Source organism: Elgaria multicarinata, chromosome 8, assembly GCF_023053635.1.
Source record: "Elgaria multicarinata webbii isolate HBS135686 ecotype San Diego chromosome 8, rElgMul1.1.pri, whole genome shotgun sequence".
Lineage (NCBI taxonomy): Eukaryota > Metazoa > Chordata > Lepidosauria > Squamata > Anguidae > Elgaria > Elgaria multicarinata.
In genome coordinates, this window is record NC_086178.1 from 36,100,328 (window position 1) to 36,121,246 (window position 20,919).

A 20,919-nucleotide genomic window follows, 5' to 3' on the forward strand; every position below is an offset into this window, starting at 1 on the left:
TATTTCCATGATGGCAGGACCAGAATGTTGAGGAGCCTTAAGTCCTGTCTGGATTGCAAAAAAGAAAATGAAAAGAAAACCGGGGGTAAAGGAGGAGGAGATGCAATGCCGATAAGGTAGAAAATGCATCTGGGACAACAGGATTTCATCTTCTATTTTTAATATAACATAATAATGCAACCCTTTTTATTATTTAGTCAAGCTAAATAATTTTGAAATGTTATTTTTCACTGAGGCAAGAGGGACAACTTTCCTGGGAATCAATAGAAACCCACCCACCCTTATGTAGTGATACCTTACATTACAGGAGGGTGGCTTCAATTTCAGTGGGGCTGAGAATCCATTCTGAGTTTCAGTCTGAACCAGCCAGAACGCTAAAGGAGCTATTCAATGTATTGGATCCTACCCCCAAAATAGGTTCAGAACCTTGGCCAGCTCATTTAGAGTTCTGAATGGTTCTAACTGAAACCCAGAATGGATGTATAGCACACACACACACACCCGAAATCAGAGCCACCAACCTCCTCTGGATATATGCCACCTTGAGCTTCATGGAGCAAAGGTGGGCTGCAAATGAAATTATTCAAACAAAGCCATAAACAAGCTGACACATTCAGCTACCAATCACGAAGTGTACCGTAATCAAATGCAGAGAAGTGCAACCTAACTGATCCTTTGCACATATATGTGTGAACCTGCATCCAATCAGGAAAGAATATTGACTTGCTGAACACAGTTCCTTTCTTCACCATTATAGTTGTATTAAAAAGAAAAGAAAGAAAGAAATTGTCAGAATGATGAGAGGCCCTGCCACCCAGCTGACAATCTATGTGTTGGAAAGCATGTTATGTCGAAACCTGGAGCTGAAGAAGTCACCCATCGTGAGTATTTCTTTTTATTCTAATCATGACAAAAGGTCTGATCCTGCAAGACAACTTTCATATTACAACTACTGTTCAGAGCTCTGATTTCAACTGCTTTAAATTATGACATAAAGCTGAATAACAAGCTTTCTTCAAAGTAAATGAAAAAAAGGGAGAAAGGTCATAACGTTTTCCTGCTATTTGCCATTTATCATCTAGCTGTGATTTCTTTTTGTTTTCATGAAAGCTCAAGTGTGAAAAAAATCCTCTTCCATTCGTAGGTTGATCTTTGATGCAACAGGAGCAAAATGTTCCAGTCCCAAAGTGTGGAAACTGAAACACTGTCACCCTTTTTGTGCCAGGCAGTCTTTCAACCTGGTGGTGAAGTTAAGGCTGCCAAGTAGTATAGGGGATTCAAAACCACCAGAGGAAGGACTTGCAATGATTCAAAGGGCTGTAGAAAGGGAAAGAAGGAGTGTAGTATATAGCCTAATCCACACCAAGCAGCATATAGCTCTATGAAAGCGGTATGAAAGCGGCATATGGTATGTGTCAATGGGGCTCACTTCAATACCGTTATAATACCGCCCCACCAATGCGAGATATACGCTATGGGGGACATGAGGGAGGGCTTTCTCTGTTGTGGCACCCTGGCTGTGGAATGCCCTCCCACTGGAAGCCCGATTGGTGCCAGCACTGGCTTCATTTCGGTGCCAGGTTAAGATATGGCTTTTTAACAAAGCCTTTGATGGCTACATCCACCAGCCTGCACACTGTCTTGTTTTAATTGGTTTTTACTGTTTTAAAATTTAATACTGGTTTTAACATATTAATGATTTAATTTGTTTTAGAACTGTATATTTATTGTTCTATTTTATATGTATGATTTTATCTGTATGTCACCCTGAGATTCCTGTGATATAAGGAGGGGGGATATAAATGTTTTAATAATAAATAAATAACTAAATACATATAAAGCAGTAGTGTGGCTCCTGTCTTTTATATACCACTTTCATACTGCAGTATCCTGCTTGGTATAGATTAGGCCTATAACTCCACATTCCGAAGTGTTCCGAGGGCCCCTGCTGTTCCTTCCCTCCTCCTCCCCCCCTTCCTGCTCTCTTTCCTCCCTCCCTCCCTCCCTTTCCATTCCTCTTGTGGCTGCTACTGTGCTGGTGGAGAAAGGGGGAAGGGCATTCTCTGTCAACCAACACCTCTCCAAGTTCCTCCATGGCACGTGCAAATGCCGTTAGCACAGCCTTCATGGGAGCCTGGGACATTTTTCTTGGGTTCTTGACAAATGAGACCTTCCTGCCTGACCTCACCACCACTGCATGAGCAAGATTAATAGATGGGAGAAAGAAGTTCTGATTCACCTCAGATTAATTAAAATCCATGCTGTGGTGGAACGGAGACCAGTGATGCTCATCCTTGTATTGAAAAGTGCATCCTGGGATTTATAAAATTCAGCAGCCTCTCTAATTTCTATTGTGGTATCTTTAATTTAATTTCTATCCGAATTTCTTGAATGAAGCAAAACGTTTAAACATTTTGCACTAACAGTCAAGGTAGTGGGGGTGTGTGGAAATAATGATCCTTATACCATACATTAGCCAGAGAGGAAGCCGCTAAAGACAGATCACTTCACACCTCTCTGCCGGAAGGTACACAAAGCTCCAGCTGACACTTCTCTGGGAATGCAGAATCTGGCCTCATCTGTTAGCCAGAGAACCAAGGGGCAACAGGGAGGCTGCCTCCCACTGCCTCCCAGGAGGAAGATTATGGCAAGGGGAAAACCAGGTTGGCTCCATGCGTCAGCTAGAGGGGGAGAAGCTGCAAGGAACTTGCTTCACCCCTTTTTTCCAGAAGGAACACAAAGCTCTAACTCTCAGTTCCCTGAGACTGCTGACTCCCACTTCATCCATTGGCCAGAGAACCAAGAGCCACTAGAAGACTGCATCCCCCTGACTTCCAGGATAAGCATCACAGCAAGGAGGAGACCAACCTAGCCCCATACATTGGTCCAAGATGAAACAGCTGTAGGGAACTCCCCAGAAAGAACACTGTGGCGTCCCCCACCTTATACTGCTCCTTTATTCCTTTCCTGAACCAAAGGACCTGGCCCAGGTGCAGGTGTCAAGCAGTTTGGAATGCTGCAGCCATCCCTGTGACACGCCTTTCACTTCTTAGGCCCCACAGCTCAGCACCCTTGCTCCCAATTCTCCCTTCTGCTGCCATCATAGATCTGTACCCTTCCCAGGTACTCCAAGGACCACACCAGTTACAAGTAAATGTAATTTATTAACAAGTAGTGCAAGTACAAAAGCTTAACAGTTTCCTCGATTCTCAAGCATGATGGTTATAAAGCACAATGCATAATGGTTTCAGTCAGTTCTTTCTCTTAAATGTTTCACAATGTAACTTCAGGTTCTCCTTCCAGTCTCAATCTCTCTTCCAAACTCCAATCCAAAATTCATCCCTTCTGTCCTGTCAGCAGAAGCATATATACTCACACAGTCCTCTGACTCCTCCCATTCTCTCACAGCCAATCCAGACACTTCACACAAACATCCAATCAGCACTCTCCTTCCATCCAGCACTCACTCCCCCTCTATGGCTTTATACTTACCAATCTGCTGCAAATACACAGCGAGTACCTTCTTTAAACTTTTCAGTCATTCTTATTAATTAATAAACCTTTATATCAAACTTAACCACACAGTCTTATGCTATGGAACATCACATCTCCCCACTTAAAATAAGAGCATTGAAACTAAGAACTGGTGCCTAAATTTTCCTTCTTATTCCTCCTCCCTCCCTGTCCCCTTTCCTTTTGTGTCATGTCTTTTAGATCGTAAGCCTGAGCGCATGGACTGTCTCATAATTAATCTTTGTAAGTCACTCAGGAGGCCATTTGAGGCTGAAGAGCATGGTAAAATGCTGTAAAGAAATACATAAGCATGGGGGAATGTGTGCCTGTAGGGATAAATGCAGGGAGTTCAATGAAGCAGTCTCTTCCCTTCCTTTCTTTGGGCATGCATTCACCATTGATCATCAGCAATCCTTTACACTAATCAACTCAAACAACAGAGAACGCAGACCCTTTCAGTCTCAATCTCTCAATCTCTCTTCCATTCCTCCTGGCTAATGAATACCTTTCAGCTATCTCCCCAGTCTTTTATGTCTTCCCCCAGGGCCCTGGTCAGCAAGTTTCTGTTGCTCATAGAAGCATACCCTTCCTGGGTTGCCTTGTTTGCAGACACCTTGGGAAGGAGAAGGGCAGTTGAATCACCATCAGTGTGTGTCAGTTTCACGTTGGAAATGGTGGTGGTTGATGCACCACAGTGCACACCTGTGCAAAGAACACAGAGAAGTAAATGCCATCCGCCAATTCTCTCCTGTGCTTGTATTGGTGGAATCATATCCTAACTAACTAACTAAAGAAAGAAATCAGTCTTCTCCAGATTCCCAAGTAGGTGTGGGGCACGAATAAATTTGAAATAAGGGTGCTTGACTGTGTGACCACAACTGCTCAAACTCTTATGAGCCGGTCCTGACCTCAGTTCTACTCAAACCCTGATTTTCCACCACTACCATGTGCTTACACATCCCACAAAGAGGAAAAGGGGGTAAGGTAGCAGGAAATGGATGGCTCTGACAAAGACCAAAAATGCTCAAGGAGGCTCTCTTTCCTAGAAGGAACAGAAGCTGGGAGTGTCTTCTCTTGCTGTGAATCATGGAGTTGAAGTATAATCCCTATGATGCTCAGTGAGAAATGGTAGTTGGCAAGTGTCCCACTGGGGCCTCAGCTAGACCAGGGGGTTTACCCACGATGATCTTGCGATTTAATGATCACGAGATCGTCGCATTGGTCATACAGCATGCAACATTGTGGCTGCCTTTTTTAAAAAAGAAGAAGGAGTCCTCGTGCGCAGAAGGTAAGTATTTTTAAATATATATATATATATATATATATATATATATATATATATATATATATTCCCCACTCCCCCCACCCTCAATGGGCGCAGAGCTCCTGAGGAGCTCTGTACCCCATGCGCGAGTCCCGGCTCCTCACGAGTAACTGCGAGAAGCCAGGACAAACCGTGATGCCCACCCACATGTCCCGTGGTCTCGGGATCAGCACAAGACTGTGGAAAAAGCAGGCTCAAAGGGCAAGGCAAGATCTGGGGCAAGGGAAGGATCATCCCTCCCTGATACCGGGAACCCCTGTGCATCATGTGAATGCACAGGGATGATCCCGGGTATAGCCCCGGGATAAAGCCCTGTCTAGCTATTGCCTGGGTCTCTTCATTCATCTTCAAGGCCTTCCACTGTCTGTTACCTTAACCTCTTTCTCCAAGGTATCGCATGGTGGAGAGGGATGGGATGGGAGGCCTTGGAAGGCATCAGTTGGGTCCTTGAAGAACTCCTATTGAATGCTCAATAACCCCCTTGAAGGGCCCAATTGATGTTTGCGGTGAGCAGCAGGCTACTCACCCATTTCTATTCCCTATATTAAATGGATTCAATGCATTTAGATGTCTTCTCCTTCAATTAACCATTCCATTTGAATGGATTTACTACAGAACAATACTTAGGATGCAATCCTATGAATATTTAGAAAAAAGTCCTACAACTCACACATGCCTCCAGAAATTGTAGGGCTATTTTTCTGTCTAAACATGCATCTGATTGTGCCGTTAGTGGATTCTAACAGATATTAACATATAGATCAGGGCAGCAGAAAATGGAAGAGAGGGGTGGGATGAAACCAAGGAAGGAAGGACACTAAAGAGAACATTGTCAAGAACTTTTTACTCTAACAAAGGATGTTGTCAGAAAACCTGCCAAATGATAATTACTAGAGGTGAAGAGAAGTCTCATAAAACTGCCAAAGTTGGAAAATTATTGCCATTGATGGAATTTTAGATGTCCCTTGTTGCAATGTGAATTCTATTGATGGGAGAACTCTGATTATAAATGACTTTCTTTGTTAACCTGAAATTTGACCAATTTAATTGATGACCTTCCCAAATGTTCAATAGCGAAGGGCCAAAATGTGTAATCATCATCATCATCATCATCAACTTGTTGATATCTTAAGTATGGCAAGGTTATCCAAAGGGTTCTGGTAGATGGTGTCTTGCATAAAGAAACACTTAAAATATATTATTGTAGCAAAGATTTATAAATACACTTGAACTATTGTTCTCAGCAAAGCTCTCAAATGTGACATCACAAATTCTGCTGCTAAACACAAGAACATGTCTAAGAAACAAGAACTCTTAACCCTGGTCCAGCATTTCTATATAGAATCTGACAGGAACGATAAATTATTACATTTATCTGCAGTAAGGGAGTTCTTCAGCTTCACAGTGAGGAGAGCTAGCAACAGACAATACACAGCATTACAGGAGCTACAGTTTTAAAATGCGCTAAACATTTCTTCTTTATCTTTTTCCTGCCATTCTTCTTCAATTTGATAGAAAAGAAATTGCTTTCAAAAAGGAATTTAAAGGATAAAAAACATTTCAGAGAAACACTCATGGGTTGAGTTCAGGGATATTGTGCTTACATTGCTTATGAGATTACCAGGAAGTGTACCTGTGGCCTCCTGAGCTTCAATTAAAACTCATACTTCAATTAAAACTTAGGGAAGACATCATGAGGTAATTCCTTCCCTAAGTTGCTCTTTTGCCCTGGATCCAGAAGCTCAGGCAGCCTGAGAGGCTACAGAGCAATGGAGAGATGTGTAATATAGGGTGACCATATTTTGGAAACTAAAAAGGAGGACAATATAGCCGCCCTCAAGGAGGCGTGCCCACCTCAACATGCCCAATCCCCAAGTTGGGACCATCTTGACATGACCGGCCCCCAAGGGGGTATGGTCTTGGTCACATGACAATACGACCACCCTCAAGAAGGCATGCCCACCCCAACATGCCCAGCCTTAGAAATTCCTTAGAAACAGAATGAAATCTCTTAGTGCAATTGGCCTACCTTAAAGGGCTGTTGTGTTGCTAAAACAGTTTGACTAAATGCTCATCATCATCATCTAGTAACCACTTTCCACAGATAAACATGCACAATTTAGGGAGGATGGCAAGAAGAGAGGAAAGACCAACCTCAAAGCCCTACTTTCTTGCCACTTGTGACTATTTATTATTCTTGCATTTATATCCTGCCTTTTTTCCTCCAAGGAACCCAAAGTAGCATACATAATCTTCCTCCTCTCCATTTTATCCTCACAAAAACAACCCTGTAAGGTAGTTTGGGCTGAGAGTCTGTGACTGGCCCAAAGTCACCCAGTGGGTTTCCATGGCTGAGTGGGGACTAGAACCCAGATCTTCCAATCCAACACTTTGGCCACTTGCACCACACTGGCGCTCTTTAAATGATTATAACGCAGAAGCACCTCTCTCTCTAGCCAGCTTCGCTACTTCTACAGCAGCCTTCTTCAACCTGGTGCCTTCCAGGTGTATTGGACTACACCTCCCAGAATTCCCAACCAGCATGCTGGCTGGGAATTATAGGAACTTCAGTCCAACACATCTGGAGGGCACCAGGTTGGGAGAAAGCTGATAGGAATGGCTATGAGAAACAATTAAATGGGCTTATGGGCCAGCAGAGATTTATGCTAAAGGCAATAAAATAAAATAAATCCTTGCTTCAAAAGTAGGTGAGTGGTACTGAGTTGATAACATTATTATAGTCATATGATATAAAAAGAAAATGATCGCAACAAATGCTCTTAAAAGACCAAGCAATTTTGCAAATTAAGCCTTGAATGTATTCAAGAGTAGGCATTACCATTCTACAGCTGAAAACTGAATAGCTCAGAAAGCTTCAACACAAGCAAACAAGACCAAACTCTGCTTTTTCTTTCAACACTAGTGGATATTAATCTCTCAAACTAACAACAGCAGCCTAGTCAAAAGGTGGCACCTCAATAAGATCACAACCTCCTGCTCTATTGCTATTATTCCAATATTTAGGAAGTTATTTATTTTTAACTATTTATAGTCAGTGTGAGATTACGATCTCTGCTTTGAACATACATTGAAAAAATGATGGAAAATCCATCTTTAAGTCTTTCTTAACCCACCCTAAAAATAAGTTCAGCACCTAAGAAGTGTTAAGTTGTAAGATCCAAAATTCATAATCACTAAAACAGATTAAAAATATCATGGTACCAGTAAACTGTTGCATTCTCTATTTTGCCATGGCTCTGTCATGTGTGTAATCTCTTCTAGAGCCACACAAGACAACACAGACTTTAACATTATTATAATTTTAATCCAGATGACAAAGTCTAAAGGTATGTAAAGTGGCTTGAGAGGTGATGTGTAATCATCCTGCACCTGTGGGCTATAGACATGTACCATCCCCATGACATAAAAACAGCTCCCAAAAAAGGAAAGCACCACAAGAGCATCTGGTGCAGTACTCTGCCAGGGACAAGTATCTACCCCAATGTTCTTAATGAAAGAAAGAAATATCAGCAGTCCTGTTAGTTTGTGCAGCACAAAAGTAGAGACTGAAAGAAAGAAAGAAAGAAAGAAAGAAAGAAAGAAAGAAAGAAATTAATTCTAGGTCTCTCCCTCCCCCCATTCCAAATAAAATCCAAGATACAAAAATGACACAAATCAGATCCCAGACAAGAACACTTTTCAGGGGGTCATCCTCACCTCATCCCTACCTTAAAGAGGGATCTATCCCCTCAATATGTCCAGACTTGTGAATCTTGCTATGTGGAGTGTCCTGAATTCAACTGGGAACCAAGATGAAGCTGCAGGGAAGCCCCTTCCTGCCAACTCCACCTCTTTCATGCCATCTCATCTCATGTTAACCCATAGAAATGAACCAGAGCTCTGGAGCCCTTCATGCCACCGTAGGTGGGTGGTTGCTGCGGCTGGTCTTTCTCTGAGCTGCCATGGCAGCTGGCCAGCCATTATTCTTTTTGGAGCACACATGTGCCCCACGCTTCTCCAAATACCCACAACTCCTTTCAATTTTTGCGAGGCAGGGAGGGTGCATGCACATCTTCTATTTCTCCAGGAACTGCTCAGATCAGCTACACTAATGATGTAGCACCTACGTCATTTGCATAGCCACCACACAAATGGCGCAGCACCTACACCATTTGCGTAGCCACTACGCAAATGGAGTAGCTGATCTGTGCACCTCCGGAGGACACATCCAGCAATTTTTCTGGACATTGGGGAGGATTTTGAAATCTCCTCCCGGATTCCACTTGGGGGTGGGATTTCCGGAAATGTCCGGGCAAATCCGGGCGTATGGTCAGTCTATGTAATAGGAAGAACCTACACACACACACACACACACACACACACACACACACACACACCACTCTTGGCTCTCTTAATGATTAGTTAAGCTGAAAACCACTACCAAAACAAAATAAACTATCAAGAGTCCTGAGAAAAATGGAAGCCTCTTTAATGTGGAATGAAAGCTTTTGGGAAATTGGAGAACAGAATTTGGTGCAGCATTTGCTACACCTGTTCCCTGGAACTGAATACCACATTGGCCTACTCACACCTGCATTGTGGATGATGAAAAATGGGGGCCAAGCTGCCAACATGGTTGATACTATTGCCACTTACAGTAGCAGTGAAAAACAAACAGAACAAAAGCCTTTAGAAAAAAGAAAGAAGCTGCATTATTACAGTTGCCAATGGTGAGCTCTACCAGTGAGTAGCTGCTGGAGAATTTCTCCTCCTCCTGGAGAAATTTGGTGAAATTGCCCCCCCCCCCAAAAAAAAAAATTCCCGGACCGCACAAATGATGAAGAAGTCTGAGAGGCCATAAGCACACAGCTGTATGGGAAGAGGATGACTGCTTACTGGACGTCTCACACGTCTGCTTATGATGCAAATAAGTGAACTAGAAATACTGTGAGAGGTAAACAGGATGTACAAAGCAAAAGCAGTTATTACCTTGTGTGAGGAATTTAAGGAGATGTCCTTAGTAATAGTGACAGAAGATGAAGTAAATATATTATTTCCCATATCATACTGGGAACTTTGGGGGGAAATATAATTGTTATGCAGAAAGAAATCACAGAAACATTGTTAATAAAAAAGCAGATGAATATGAAAGGCTAGGAGCTTCAGAACATTAGGTTCCATGAGGACATTTCTTCTGTCCTCACCAGAACCCAGACATCTATTCTTCCAGAATGCAATATCTGTCCTCAGGAGGACAATGGCTCTGGTCCTCATTGGCTTCTCTACATTCCTTTTTTACTACAAGCTCAGAAATGTATTGTGTAATAAACTTGAATCTATGTGAATAGGCAATGATCCTTGAATTAAGCTTAAAAACACTTTTAGAGTGTGTTTTGTATGTAACAATGATGTATTTTTGTCAATGTTCTTATATCAATTTGATATAAGAACATTTGATCAATGTTCTTATATCAAATTGATAAATATTAAATATGAATCATGTAGGAACTGCTTAAGATTTTAAAGTAAAAAATGGGGGGGAACATACCGTTTCCTCAGTAACACTTTATTCCTGGAATATGGCATGTTACCTTCTGATTCATGAACCAGTTAAATACAGAGATCCCATAATACCCTTAGGCAAGGACAAATCTGCCACAAGCCTTTCCTGTCTTCCCCCAATAGGTGAATTACAATTGGAAAGGTGACAATGTTGATAGATACTGTGAGAGCCAATGTGATGTAGTGGCTAAGGTGTTGGACTGGGAGTTGGGAGATCCGCGTTCTAGCCCCCACTCTGCCATGGAAGCTCTCTGGTTGACTTTGGGCCAGTCACAGACTCTCAGCCCAACCTACCTCACAGGGTTGTTGTTGTGAGGATAAAATGGAGAGGAGGAGGATTATGTACGCCACCTTGGGTTCCTTGGAGGGGAAAAGGTGGGATATAAATGAAATAAATAATAAATAAGAGTCAGGAGATCAGGATCTCTGGTGAATAACAAGCTACATATCTCTCTCTGTGATAATGGGGTGCAGGAGCTGCTGGCTCTGCACAAATGCAAAAGGCTGGTCTATGCCCATTTTGTCCTTAAAGTCTAATTGTGTTTTTAGCCATTGATGTCAGTTGTAATTTTAAAGCTTCAACACTAAACACATTTCTTAGGGGAAACGGGTGTAGTGGCTAGAGCCTTCCATTCGTGGAAGGCAGGTCTTGGATCCAACACATAAAATGGATCGACACAGCTGTCTGCAGTTTTGGGGGAGGATTCTTCCTGGGAGCATAGCTATGGGGACTCTCATTATGACTTCTTGTACTTCAAAATTTACCATTACACCACTGCAAGGGTGACAAGAGTCAAGTTAGGACTTGATCAGTGGGCTTCTGCCAGCTCAGCCCCCTGGACAGTAATCCACAGACCCCCAAACTTGAGACACACCATGTTGGGAAAACGCGGGGATCCCTGCTGCACTGCCGAGCCACCATTTTTTGCAAAATGGAAGTTCTGCAGTTTCAGTAAATGGTAGCTGTAAATAGGGCCATTTACATAAAATGGCAGGCATAAATGGTCTAGATTTATGGAAATCACCAAGCTGCCATATTGTGTAAAATGGAAGCTTGGCATGCCAAACAGGGTTGGGTAGCCAGCGGTGGTCCAGCAAGTGATGAATGAAGTGGACTGAGGTGAGTACCATAACAAACTTTGCCACTAATTTGGCACAGAGAAAACGTAATATGTCAAAGCCAGGGATGACTCAATGAATGTTGGTGGCTGGGACAGAAAATCTAAGCAGTGTTCTATATATGATAGAATAAACTAAGGGCCTTCCTAGACGAGGCCTTAGTGCGCCTTCTGACCCGGCTTCCCTGCTGTGCGTCCAGATGACGCACAGGGGAATCTGGAGACAGGCCACGCTGAGGCCTGGTCTTACGCGCCATAAGCCAATGCGCTTATGGCGCGCTTTTTACCCAGCTCCGGCCTTAGGCCGGGGCTGGGGAAAGTGTGGAGACTTCCGCGGCTTTACTTGTGAGGAGCCGCGAAAAGCCGCGGACCTGGCACAGCGCCCGGGCAATTGCCAGGGCAAGCACCGCTTGCCTGCTTGTTCGGGCGGCGGCGGTGCGTGGCACTCCCTCTTTCACCCGCCCTCCCCCCTTGCCACCCACCCTGCCATCCTTCGCCCCCCCCGCCGATGGGCACAGCACTCCTATGAGTGCCCCTCGTTAAATCCTTCCCCCCCCCCCCCGTTAAAAACAAACACCTTACCTTCCTGGAGTCTTCGGGCCACACCCGGCCCCTTTAACAACAACAAAAAAAAATGGCGGACGCCGCAGGGACCCGCTGTCCCTGCGTGTCGTGCGTCTGGAAGCCCGGGCGAGGCGCACTACCGTTAGCACGCCTCGGCCCCGCCTCCCTGCCGGCGTAAGCCGGCAGGTCTAGGAAGGCCCTAAGTATATAACTACAATAAACTGCAATGGTTTGTTCTTTGGTGGTACCCCAAAATAGGCATCAGAACTGAGCCACCAAATGGCAAGGACAGCCCTGTTCAAATTCGGTTTTTCCTGAGAGGAGCAAAAATCATTGACCCTACTTAACCACAGCTTAAACATGCTCACCAACCATTTGCACTAAAAGGGTTAGTAGCCTAACCATGGCTTAGGCCTTAGCTGGACCTAAGGTTTATCCCGGGATTGTCTTGGGGTCATCCCTGTTCATTGTAAATAACACACAGGATATCCCAGGAGCAGACAGGGATGATCCCGGGATAAATTTTAGGTCTAGCTAAGGCCTTAGTGTGTTGTCTGAAGAGGCCCAAAGTGAAATCTTATTTATTTATTTATTACATTTCTATAACGCCCAATAGCCAAGCTCTCTGGGCAGTTCACAAAAATTAAAAACATTCAAAGTATAAAACAACAGTATAAAATCAAAATATAAAATACAATATAAAAGCTCAACCAGATAAAAACAGCAGCAACGCAAAATTACAAATTTAAAACATCAAGTTAAAATTTATTTATAGACTTTTAAAATGCTGGGAGAATAAAAAGGTCTTCACCTGGCATCTAAAAGCATATAATGTAGATGCCAAGTGAACCGCCTTAGGGAGCTCATTCTACAGCCGGGGTACCACAGCAGAGAAGGCCCTCCTCTTGGTGGCCACTTGCCTCACTTCCTTTGGGAAATCTTCCCTGGAATGCCAGTAAAAGTCAATGGCAGCTATAGAAGCTCATGAAATCAAATGCAAATAGGATATATGTGTTTAATTCCAAGACATTCCAGCAGTAATTAAAGTGATAAATGAACATCTTTACACACACACACACACACAAACACACACATGCCCACCCCCAACACTGTACCTAAAATAAAATAAAAGCCTAAGTAAGAGCTTTATACAGATGATTGATCAGGACATTTTATCCAAGTGTCCCTTTAGTTGCTAAGCTCTTCTTGATAATAGCAGCTTCTTTACTTAAGTCTTTCCCCCCTTCATTGACTTTTAAAATGTGTATGTTCTTAGCTGCTGTTTAAAGGTTTTTGATTGAAAGGGACATGACCACATTCCTCATTTACCGATCAATAGGGAGACCGCTGGAGCTTGGGGATATGTTCTATACTAATATTACTGAGATACAAGCGCCAAGTAGTTATGAGCTAAATGCATCTGCATTTCCAAGACAAGAGGAAAATGGATAGCTGATCAATTATACACATCTTAAAGTTTAGTACGGCTTCTTATCCACACACACACCCTGGCATCCCCGCCAAAGTGTAGAGTCCCCATGAAAATGGTGTTTCTACAGGTCTGCAGAAACATTAATACAGAACATTAATACAGAACACTCAACCACTGATTTAAAAAGAAAGAAAGAAATTGCTTCTCAAACTAAAGTTGAATTATTATTTTTTAAAAATCTATGAGGAATCATAACAATGGTAACGCTCACAGCCTACAAACGCTTGCTCAAATATAGGATATATATATGATAAACTCCATTACTTGAAACACTAGATTTAGTAAATTTGAATACCTGTGTTGATTGCTATTGGTATTATCACTTTTGTAAGTTGTAACTAATTAAAAGGCTACCGATGAACATTGGGATAAATGTTCACCTTGGGCAAGCTTGTAGCATTCTCTAGTTGCTTAGCAACCACATACATGCACTATACCCTACTTTGTTCCTCACGGTAATCAAAGCTTTGATTCATAGATCAATTTTGCAAGCTGTTTGCCCCTGGAGAACCACTCATATATGGCTGGTGCCATAGTGCATTGGGCAGTTATATTTTGATAATGTGGGTAGGTAGATGTTTCCCATGCCAGTGCTGGTTAGGGTGACCATTTATGAATTGTCAAAATAGAGGAAAGGCAACACCAAAAAAAAAGAGAGAACAGTAAGTTGCATAACATTTGCATACGTTAATTTGTATGTATAGGTGCAAATTTTGAAAGTATTTTTTAAAAATTTAAATGGAAACACAGATAGAAATACCATCATGAGGAAAATTGTGACCCCTGTTCATTCTGTTTTTAGATGCTTAATGTTGATGGGCAACAGTCCTTATGATTCTTTATCTTTAAAGTGGAATTCTACAGGACAGTCCTTCAAATAGTGGATGCCTTCATTCAGAGCACAAACCTCTGGGAAGTTTGCACAGTTGCTAATGACAAGTTCTCTTTCTTTGATGGAGGAGCAGGTGTCTCCATCATGCCTCTCCATATGGAAAGGCCCACATTGTTGTAGATACTCCCTAGGGAGGCCCTTGTGTATGTAAGCCTAATTTGTGTGAACTTTTCCTCACCCACCACTTTTGAGGGGGTATAAGTACATAAATTAGGCCCCTGCCTATGGAGCGATTGCCATAGGTGCTTGTGGGTTGAGCATAAGCACTAAAAGACAACTGGTGGCCAAAGGTGTGAAATGAACACTAGGGTGACCATATGAAAAGGAGGACAGGGCTCCTGTATCTTTAACAGTTGTAGAGAAAAGGGATTTTCAGCAGGTGTCATTTGTATGCATAAAGCATCTGGTGAAATTTTGTCTTCATCATAACAGTTAAAGCTGCAGGAGACTTGACCTCTTGACCAGATACAAAAGAGAGGAGGGCACCTTCAGCTTTAACTATTGTGATGAAGAGGGAATTTCACCAGATGCTGCATGCATTCAAATAACACTTGCTGAAATTCCCTTTTCTATACAACTTTAAAGATACAGGAGCCCTGTCCTCCTTTTATGGTCACCCTAATGAACACAGCATGTACGTGCAATGGAACAATAGCTGGAAGGGTTTTTTAGCATTGCTTTTGCAAAGATGTGCTGAAATGGTGCTCTTTATTTCTCACCTTTGTGGTGTCCCCAGCCCTATTCAGGCATTCAAAAATGGGAGAGATTAAACATGCGAGGGGGGGTGCGCTAGCCCCACTACTTCCGTCGCCACATTCATTGCCATGTACTCATGAAGAGGAGAACCTCCTCTATCCATGGGGGTTCTTCCCATGAACCAGGACACTAGAAAATCAGAGTTCTGGATCACATGGAGAGTCATCATCATACAGGAGGCTCTCCTCTTCAGAAACTTGACCTTCATGAGTAAATGAATGTAATTCTGAAGGGGGTGGAGCTAGCGTGCTCTCCTCCTCATGTGTTAGCTATACATAGATTGGGACACATTTGAATAGGGCTCCCATTTCCATTATTGGCCCTGTTCAGACAACACACTAAGCCATGATGGTTAAATGTTTTGAGCTAACCATGATGGTTTTGTGTGTTGTTTCAACGGCGATTTTTCACAACTACGTAATTGTGATTAAACCACCCATACTAGCCACATACTGAAAAAGGGTTAGCACCCCTAACTATGGTTTAGAGTGTCATCTGAAGTGTTCCTGTGGGTAACAAAATACTACAATAGAGCTCTGAAGCAAGAGTGGCCAAAAATGGCTTCACTGCTCTTGCCAACCCCCTCACTCTCCATCCTTGCTCCCACCATGAGGTTGGGAAAGTGCACAGGGAGCAAAGATCCTGATCCCAAGCAGGGATGGATGGACTCACCTGCATCTGGTTTTGCCAGGCACTTGCCGAGCTGCCATTGCCCACCCCCACTAGCTGCACTGCGCAAACTTCTGGGTGGCACGGTGAGTGCCAGGTGAGTGCTGCAGAACCACCCAATCTCTTAGCAAGGCATCATTTCATGCACAAATGGTGGCTCATCTTTTTTCAGGAATTTAATGTTGCATAAATGGTGGCTGTAAAGTGGCAAGTGGGGTCTGGAGGGTCGAGTGGTGGTGGGGAGGCAGTCCATTGTACTCCACCACCCCATGGACTCCTGCACACTGCATGATCTGAAGTGCAGAGCTGCAGTGACGTGAGACTCAAGCAGGATGGCAATACACAAGAAGCAGAAATAAAAGGAAAGTCTAATGAATTAATGGATGGGAGATTGCCATAATTTAATTCAATGAATCATTGTGAGATTGAGTGAATTTTGCAAAACCACGATTTTATTGAAAAATATGATCCTTTGCAAAAAATGTAGGCATTCCTTTTCTGTTTGGGGAAAGGAATGACAGTGGCTATAGAAATAGTTCCAGCAGCACAGTCAAGTGTAAAAGGAGGGTAAATACTGAGGCAAAGTGTTTTCAAACGGGGGGGGGGGGAAATGAGGAGGCATATTTAATACTAGGACTTCATAATGGCAACTCTAATTTATACATCAACAGAACAGTGTACTGTAAGTTTTTATCGTCATGATGAATTTGCTATTGTATTAACTAGTAATTATCACACAATAGAGTGCAACCTAACTAAGACTTTAAAAGCCAGCTGCTTTCCTCCACCTGTTATTTCAATGTCTAAGCCTGTTATTTTAATGTCTGCCATGCCGTGGTAGGAGGGCTGAGCAAGATGAAATGGTGGAATCTAAAAATATTTGCAATTTTCTTCTACTGTGCTCCTCCTCTATAGTTTTTCATAGTAGCAAATGAAGGAAGAGTAGCACCAAAAAGAAGCGTTGGACTTTTGTTAAGAGCTTAGACATGTCTTGGGATATATACCATGGCATCTATAACAAGAAACCAGTTTGGATTTGTTATTCTTTTATTGTCATTTCTGGGTGAATAATCCAAGATGAGCTGAGAAGCTTAAACCAGATCATAGAATCATAGAATAGTATAGTTGAAGGGGCCTACAAGGCCATCGAGTCCAGCCCCCCACTCATTGCAGGAATCTACCCTAAAGCATCCCTGACAGATGGCTGTCCAACTGCCTCTTGAATGCCTCTAGTGTGGAAGAGCCCATAACCTCCCTAGGCAATTGGTTTTTTTTACAGCTGCATCACCTGTTGGCTCATATTCAGCTTGTGAACTATAGCAATTCTAAGATCCTTCTCGTTTGTAGTATTGCTGAGCCACGTATCCCCCATCTTGTAACTGTGCATTTGGTTTCTTTTTGCTAGGTGTACAACTTGGATGTAGCTGGGGAAGCTGAAGTAGGAGCCAAGGGAGGCCTTAGCTAGACCTACCAGTAAATCCATGATGGAGGAGGGGAGATCTCGTGATGCGAGTATCATGGGATGTTGCCCTCGTTTACACGTAAGGTGTGATGACCTCAAGAAGAGAGGCGTTGCACCCGCCATTTTTTTATTATTTTAAGGGGACAAAGTACACGAACAATCGTGTGCAAAGGTAAGAGTTTCTTTAAAAAAACAATTTGGTTTCCCCGCTCCTCCCACCCTGCCCCCGATGGACGCAGCGCTCCTGAGGAGCACTGCGCCCCATGCGCGGCTCCCAACTCCACACAAGTAATCGCATGGAGCTGGGGAAAGCCGTGAAAATGGGCAACACACTCGTGGTCTCGGGTTCATCCCGGGACCATGGGAAAAAGTGGGGCCAAAGGGGTAGGCTATATCCTGGGGCCAGGGAGCGTTGATCCCTGTCTGAGCCTGAGATCCCCTGTGTATCATCTGGATGCACAGGAATGATCCCTGGTATCACCCCGGGATATAGCCTGGTCTAGGTAAGGCCAGACTCTCTTGAAGCAGATTTATGTTGTGGCAATCAGAGTGAAGATGGAATCTTTCCATCTCTATGCAACTCAAATTAGGTGTAAGCCAAGTCAGCAGCATCTTTTGATCTGTCCTGGGGTTCTCATTTTTCAAACTGTTTGTTTAGTGACCATATTGTTATACTGAGTGCATATTATAAAGCAGCATACCCTGTTTCCCCGAAAGTAAGACATCCCCCAAAAATAAGACCTACTTCCAGTTTTGCCTCTCGCTGTAATATAAGGCATCCCCCCGAAAATAAGACCTTTTTTTTTTGTTCAACAATAAATGTGTACCGTATTCTTCTTCATGGAAAAATAAGACATCCCCTGAAAATAAGACCTAGCGCATCTTTGGGAGCAAAAATTAATATAAGACACTGTCTTATTTTCGGGGAAACACGGTAGCAGCTGGAACCAGAGTGATAGCAGCAAAGACATCAAGTGGTTGCAACAAGGAGAGGTGCAGATAATATATGTTGAGAAGAATAAGATGCAGAAGCCAAAGGACTGGTCAGGCATGCTTAGTTATGAGGTCTGATACGATCTAGAGCAGGGGTGCCCAACCTTTTTGGAATTTTGAAGGACTGATATGGAAACTCTCAGAAAATGGCTGCTATTGGGGATGCGTTGTCCATTCATTAAAAACGCTATCCTGGTGGCCACGAGCAGTCACAAAACTTCATTCATTACATTACTTTTCTATACAAATAGCCAAGGTTCTCTGAGGCCATTGCTAGACCAGGCGTTAGACCGGTGTGAGGCCCGGTCTCCCTTCTGTGAATCCAGATGACACACAGGGGATTCCAGGGTCAGGCTGGGCTAAAGCCTCCCTTACCCCGGCATAAGTGGATTCGCTTATGGCCTGGTTTTTCTGCAGCCCCGGCCTGAGGCTGGGGCTGCGGAAAATCTAGCAGGGTCTGTGGCTTTTTTTGGCTGCTCGCTTACTCATGAGTAGCCAGGAGAAGCCACGGACTGGGCACAGCACTTATAGGAGAACTGTGCCCATCGGGCCGGGGGGGATCACGGGGGGGGGGGAGATAGGGGCCGGGGGGAAGGCCAGACCCTGCAGGAGAGAGAGTGGGGGAGAAGGACGGGCACGGACATGGCAGACGGGAGATGGGGAGAGAAGAGTGGGCATCGGGGACGGGGGGTGAAGAGCGGGCATTGGGGATGGGGGCAGGGGGAGAAAAGCGGGCATTGGGGATGGGGGGAGGAGAGCGAGCATCGGGAGTGGGGGACGGGGGGAGAAGAGCGGGCATCGGGCACAGGCCTGGCGGATGGGGGGAAAGAAGGACGGGGGACAAGGCATCGGGCATGGGGGGAGGACGGGTGAGCAAGTGGGCAGGGGGGGCATCAGGAATTGTGGGGGGATCAGGGGCAGGGGGAGCAGGGGGCCCTTTATTTTTTTAAAAAAAATCACTTACCTGCTCCGGCGGTGCGCTCCTGCACACATGGCCCTTTAACTGCTGAAAAAAAAGGCGGATGCGACGGGGCTTCCCCTTGCCCCGTCGCGTCTTACATGTGGAAAAGGGCGATGGCGCACACTAACTGTAGCGCGCCGTCGCCCCGACTCCCGGCCGGATTTTCAGGTAGGTCTAGCAAGGCCCTGAGTTGTTCATAACAGAATATAACTTAGCATAAAACCATTAACATTCAAATATTTAAAATGATTTGAAACAATTAAAAACAATTAACAATAAAAATACCAGGACGTGACAAAAACTAAAAAGAAAAGCCTCGTCAAATGCCTGGGATAGAGAAAAGTCTGGACCTGGTGCTGAAAAGATGACAATATTGGTCAAGGTAGACTTCACTGGAGGGACCATTCAACAATGGGCAGGGCACCACTGAGAAGGCCCTCTCCCTTGTTGGCCTCCTCCAAACCTCTTAGAGGGGGCACTTAAAAGAGGGCATCAGATGTTGATCATAGCATACATAGAGGTTCATACTGGGAGAGGTGCACTGTCAGGTATTGCAATCCTGAGCCATGTAAGGCTTTATAGATCAAAACTAGCATTTTGAATTTGCTGTGGGAAAATGTAACAGCCAAAATTGGTGTCATATGCTCAGAATTTCTGGTCCCCACCACCATTTTAGCTACCACATTTGCACAAGGTGCAGCTTCCGTGTGCAAGTGCAGCCTCACTTAGAACGCATTTCAGTAATCCAACATGGGGCATGTCTACACCAGTGGAGGGAAGGGGGAGGATCTCGTGATATACTGATTGTGAGATCCTCCCCCTAGGTTCACATGTGGTGTGCGATGTCCAGGGAGGAAGCAGGATGTCATGACCACTTTTGTTTTTTAAAGGCAGGAGGTGGATTGCACCTGCGCTCCAGTGAAAAAGTAAGTTTTTTAAAAAAAGCCCGACCCCACTCCCCACCCACCTGATGGCCCTGGATTCCTCCTAGCCTGGCTCCTTCCCTCTGATGACCCCTGCTACTTGTGGGGAGGAGGGAAGAAGCCAGGATGACTGCCCACACCACCCACAGTCCTTGAGATTGTCCCGGGATCATGGGAAAAATCAGGCTAAAAGGGCCTGTCAATATCCCAGGGAAATGCAGGAATCATCCCTCCCTGCTCCCAAGATCCCCTGTGCAACATGTGGACACACAGGGATGATCCTGGGATGATCCCCGGGATATTGACTGGTATAGACATGCCCATGGGAGTTACCAGAGCACAGACTACTGAACCCAGTTTCTTGTCCAAATAGGGACATAGCTGGTTAGACTATAAGAAAATAATAATAATTCCAAAACATTTTTGAACTGAAATAAATGTAGTGCTGTTGGGCAGGACTTTGTTGTGCAGTATGGCTGTCTCCCTGTGTGTGTGTTTGCTTTGTAAATCTGAAGAAATAAAATATAAACCTGGAGAGCGTGGAAGGAATGAAGAGAAGTGTTCACGGACACATTGATGCTTCCGGGCACCACATTGGATTCTTCAGGTCTACATGATGTCTATTGAGAAACACAGATAGGCATCCAAACGAAGGCCTTCGCTAGATGGGGCTTTATCCTGGGGCAAATT